Here is a 5,329-nt window from a genome sequence, read left to right on the forward strand (position 1 = left end):
CACTTTTAGGTCTACAGTGACCTGAAATGAGTGAATGAATTTGTTTATTTTTGTCTGGTGTGAGGCAGTAAGTCATTTCACTTTTTTCCATGAGGATAGCCAACTGATCCAGTTTTGGAAAAGACTCTTTGGAAACAACATCTTGCTCTGAATCAAGTGCTGTATGTGCAAGGGTCTCCTGCTGGGATTCCTATTTTATCTTTTTATTCAGGTGGCAATACTACACTGATTTCTGCAGTCTTCATATGCAGTGGAGCAAACCTTCCCATTATTCTTCATCAAGTATCATGTCTATTCTTGGCCATTTGCATTAACATGTACATTTAGAATAATCTTTCCAAGTTTTACTTTAAAATTCCAGTTGGGATTTTCATTGGAAATACATTAAACTTACAGATCATTTTGGAGAGAAAGAATATATTTATAATATTGTATTGTCCAACTTTAGCAAGGTATATGCCTTTTTATTTAGGTATTTTTAACGTAATTTTGTTGTGTTCTTGCACATGTTTTCTGAGGTTTATTTCTAGGCATTTGAAAGTTTTGATGTTATTTTAAAATATTACTTTTCCTGTAATCCCAGCACTTTGGGAGGCCGAGGCAGGTGGATCACGAGGTCAAGAGATCGAGACCATCCTGGTCAACATGGTGAAACCCTGTCTCTACTAAAAATACAAAAAATTAGCTGGGCATGGTGATGCGCGCCTGTAATCCCAGCTACTCAGGAGGTTGAGGCAGGAGAATTGCCTGAACCCAGGAGGCGGAGGTTGCGGTGAGCCGAGATTGCGCCATTGTACTCCAGCCTGGGTAACAAGAGTGAAACTCTGTCTCAAAAAAAAAAAAAATATATATATATATATATATAACTTATTTATTTTTTGTTTGGTTTGGTTTTGGTTTTGTTTCTTTTTGTTTTTTTGAGACACACTCTCACTCTGTAGCCCAGGCTGGAGTGCAGTGGCACCATCTCAGCTCAATGCAACCTCTGCCTCCTGGACTCAAGTGGTTCTCCTGCTTCAGCCTCCCGAGTAGCTGGGATTACAGGTGTGCACCACCACCCACAGCTAATTTTTGTATTTTTAGTAGAGATGGGGTTTCGCCATGTTGACCAAGTTGGTCTCAAAATCCTGGCCTCAAGTGGTCTGCCCACCTCGGCCTCCCAAAGTGCTGGGATTACAGGTGTGAGCCACCACACTCAGCCGAAAGATTACTCTTAAATTTTTATTTTATTACTATTCAAGGCTGGAATATAGAAATACCACGTTTTCACATATTGCTCTTATATCCGGTGATCTGTTAAATTCACTTAAGTATTCTAATAATTCGTAGATATTCTGGATTTTCTATATACGTAATCATAACATATATAAATAATGAGAGCTCATTTCTTCCTTTCCAATCTTTATGCAGTCATGTACTGCATAACAATATTTTGGTCAATAACAGACTGCATATACAACAGTGGTCCAACAAGATTATAAGGGAATCAGGGCCTAGTGGCACACCTGTAGTTCTGGCTACTCCGGAGCCAATGCTGGAAGATTGCTTGAGCCCCAAAGATCAAGGCTGCAGTGAGCTATGATTGCACCACTGCACTCCAACCTAAGCAACAGAGTGAGACTCCATCTCTAGAAAAATTTTAATTTTAACTTTAATTTTAAAAGATTAGAATGAATCTAAAAAATTCTTTTTTCTTTTTTTTTTGAGACTTAGTCTCACTCTGTCACCCAGGCTGGAGTGCAGTGGTACAATCTCGGCTCACTGCAAACTCTGCCTCCCAGGTTCAAGCGATTCTCGTGCCTCAGCCTCCCGAGTAGCTGGGATTACAGGTGTGTGCCACCGTGTCCAGCTAATTTTTGTGTTTTTAGTAGAGACAGTGTTTCACCATGTTGTCCAGGCTGGTCTCAAACTCCTGACCTCAGGTGATCCACCCACCTCAGCCTCCCAAAGTGCTGGAATTACAGGTGTGACCCAACACGTCCAGCCAAAAACTTTTATCACCTAATGACTTCATAGTCATCCCAGTGTCATAGCCCAATGCATTACCTTCTCTGTGTTTAGTACACAAATATGTACCACTATGTTAAAATTGCCTACAATTATTCAGTATAGTAACATGCTGTATCGGCTTGCAACCTAGGAAAAATAGGCTATACTATATAGCATAGCAGTGAAGTAGGCTATACCATCTACATTTGTGTAAGTATACTTTATGATGTTCACACAATGACAAAATCTTCTAATGCTGTGTTTCTCAGAATGCATTCCCATCATTAAGTGACACATGACAGTACATTTTATTTCTCTTGCTGTCTTGCTACATACACTAACTAGGATCAATACAATATTGAGTAGAAATGGTGATAATAGACATCCTTATGTTGTTCCCAATTTCAAAGCTTTTAATATTTTACCACTAAGTATGATGATTGCTGTTGGATTTTTGAAGCTACTTTTTTGTGGAATAAGTAAATTCCTTTGTATTGCAAGTTTGCTAGAATTGTTTTAATCAAAAATGGATGCTGATTCTCATCAGATGCTTTTTCTGCATGTATTTAGGTAATCATATGATTTGCTTCTATTTTCTGTAGTCAGCCATTTAATTAGGTTCTTAAGACATTGCGAACACCAATTTGTGATGACAAGTTCCATTCATCAGGGCAAACACAGATCGCAGGTAGCCCTAAAGCTGGGGAATAGCTTTGATTTTTGGTAAAATCTGTGAGTCCATAGCTTTCTGATCAATCTTGAGCTGCTCTGTCATCTCATATTCCTCTTATTCTGTGTCAAGGATCACACCTTCCTGGTGTCTGGGCTTCTGCAGCAGCTTCTTCTTGAAGTAAGCATTAGTAAAATGTTTTGGAATTTTTACATTGCTGTTATCAATTTTGGTGGAGGTGGCAATGACAGATTTCTGGTGTGTTCTTCGTAGAGGAACTCGATTGAGGACCAGAGGTCTAGTCACAATTAACAAGCCACTAACCAGCTGCTTCAGGAAAACCACCCTCTTGCCCCTGGGGTGTCCAGTGAGGATGACCATTATGGTCCCGGGGGTAATGCTGGCTTGCGGTTTTCTCACATGCCAACTGAAGGGTTTTCTGCCGTGGCTCAACAGCTTTTGAGGCACATCTTCAGTAGGATAATACGTAGGCATTTTGTGAAGTTTAATCACCAGGGTACCGCCATTCTTGTCACTACCAGCTGGTTTTGTAACAGTTGCAAGAATCTTCTCCTTCTTTTTCTTTTCAACCTTGGATTTGGCGGCTGAGTACTTTCTCTTGTACATTGCCTTCTGAGAATGCATCGCAGATCAGGAGTACCTGCCAATTCCTCTGACAAGGACAGGATTGTGGCTGCAATAGGGGGTTCCCCTTCTTGGACTTTTTAGCCTTGAGGTTACCCTTTTTCACCTTGCCACCAGCATCAGCCTTCTTGGCTTCGAGTTTCTTCTCTTTAGTATTTGGCTTCTCAACTTTTTTAGCTGCCATCTGGCAAGACGGGTAAGAGCAATTTGTCACTTTTATTCAATTTATGCAGTATGTTGGTTGAGTTTTGAACTTCAAGCCAACCTTGAATTCCTGGATTAAACAAAAATTGGTCATGATTTATTATCCTTTTTTATATATTGCTATTTTTTTGCTAATTTCTTAAAGTTTTATGTCTATGTTCATAAGAGAGATTGGTTGATTATAATTTTCTTTTCTTAAACTGTACTCATCAAGTTCTGGTATTAAGGTTATTCTGGCTTCAGAGGGTATTACTGTCCCTTTTCTACTCTTTGAAAAAAATTTTTCAGAATATTGGCATTATCTCATCTTTAAATGATAGAACTTTCTGGAAAAGCCATTTAGCTCAAGATTTTCTTCATGTTTTAAATCATGGGCTGGGTGTGGTGACTCACACCTGTAATCCCAGCACTTTGGGAGGCCAAGGCAGACAGATAGCTTGAGCCCAGGAGTTCAAGGACAACATGGTGAAACCTGGACAACATGGTGAAACCCTGTAACTACAAAAAATATATAAATATTAGCTGGGCATGGTGGCATGCACCTGGAGTCCGAGCTACTTGGGAGGCTGAGGTGGGAGGATCACCTGAGCCAAAGAGGTTGAGGCTTTATTGAACCATGATCACAATAGTTCACTCCAGCCAGGGCAACAGAGTGAGACCTTGTCTCAAAAAATAAACAAAGGTTTTTAAATTATAGATTCAATTTCTCTAATAATTATCAAATCATTTATATTTTATCTTTTGACTATTATCCATTTTGGAAAGTTTCATTTTTCAGCAAATTTGTCTATTTCATCTAAATTTTCAAATGTATTTGCATAATTATTTATAGTCCTTTTATTAAAATTTTTAATGTGTGTAATGTTTTTAATCATAACCCTTTTTTATTTGTGACATTAGATGTGTTTTCTGTTTTCTTTGCTTTCCTTTTTTCAAGTTTTTTCCATGAGAAATTTGTCAATTCTATTGCCTTTTGCATACACTTTTGGATTTATTGATCCTCTCTACTCTATGTTCTCTATTACATTTGTTTCGTTTTTATCTTATTTCCTATCTTCTATTTTGTTTAATTTGCAGCTCTGTTTTTAAATATTTGAAATGAATGGTTCACACATTGATTGACAGCCTTTCTCTTTTTCTAATCTATGTCTTTGAAGCTATAGATCTTTCTCTAAGCATTACTTTAGCTGTATTACAGTAGTTTTAATGCATATTTTAAATTTTTTTAGTTTAAATTATTTTTCAATTCTCATTGTCATTTCTTCTTTGAACTGTGGGACTATAGAACAATATTTATTAATTTCTAGATAGTTGAAGATTTCCCATTCTGTTTTTGCTACTGATTTTTAGCTTAATTGCCTGAAAGTAAATTTTTTGAAAACTTGTAGAAAGTTTCTTTAGGTTCTATTAAGTTTTCCACATGACTGGAAAAAAAATGTGTATTTTGGGATTTTTGTGTGCTTTATTCTACACATGTCCATTAATTTAAATGTGATTATAATGCATTTTAATCTGCTATATTCTTACTAATTTTTGGTCGGTGTGTTCTCTTAGATACTGAAAGTGGTTATTAAAATTTCCCATTATACTATTAATTAGTCTATCTCACCTTTCAGTTTTGTCAATTCTTGCTTTATGTATTTTTGTATTATGTTATTAGGTACATTACAATTTCCTATGAATTAAATCTTTTTTCAGTGCAAAGTCTTTCTTCATCTCTAGTAATGTTTTACAATGTGTATAGCTATAGCAGTTATGTTTTGGCTAATACTATGTATATTTTTCATTCTTCAACTTTTCTGTATTTTTATGCCTTAGGTT

At 36.8% G+C, this 5,329-nt stretch overlaps 1 pseudogene; it reads right to left on the reverse strand.

Annotated features, from left to right (window-relative positions):
• Positions 1-2,611: 2,611 nt before the first annotated feature.
• LOC105710192 (large ribosomal subunit protein eL6-like) lies at positions 2,612-3,488 on the reverse strand (annotated as a pseudogene).
• Positions 3,489-5,329: the final 1,841 nt, after the last annotated feature.

Source organism: Aotus nancymaae, unplaced genomic scaffold, assembly GCF_030222135.1.
Source record: "Aotus nancymaae isolate 86718 unplaced genomic scaffold, 86718_ANA_hifiasm-v0.15.2.pri h1tg000007l, whole genome shotgun sequence".
In the NCBI taxonomy this organism is placed as follows: domain Eukaryota; kingdom Metazoa; phylum Chordata; class Mammalia; order Primates; family Aotidae; genus Aotus; species Aotus nancymaae.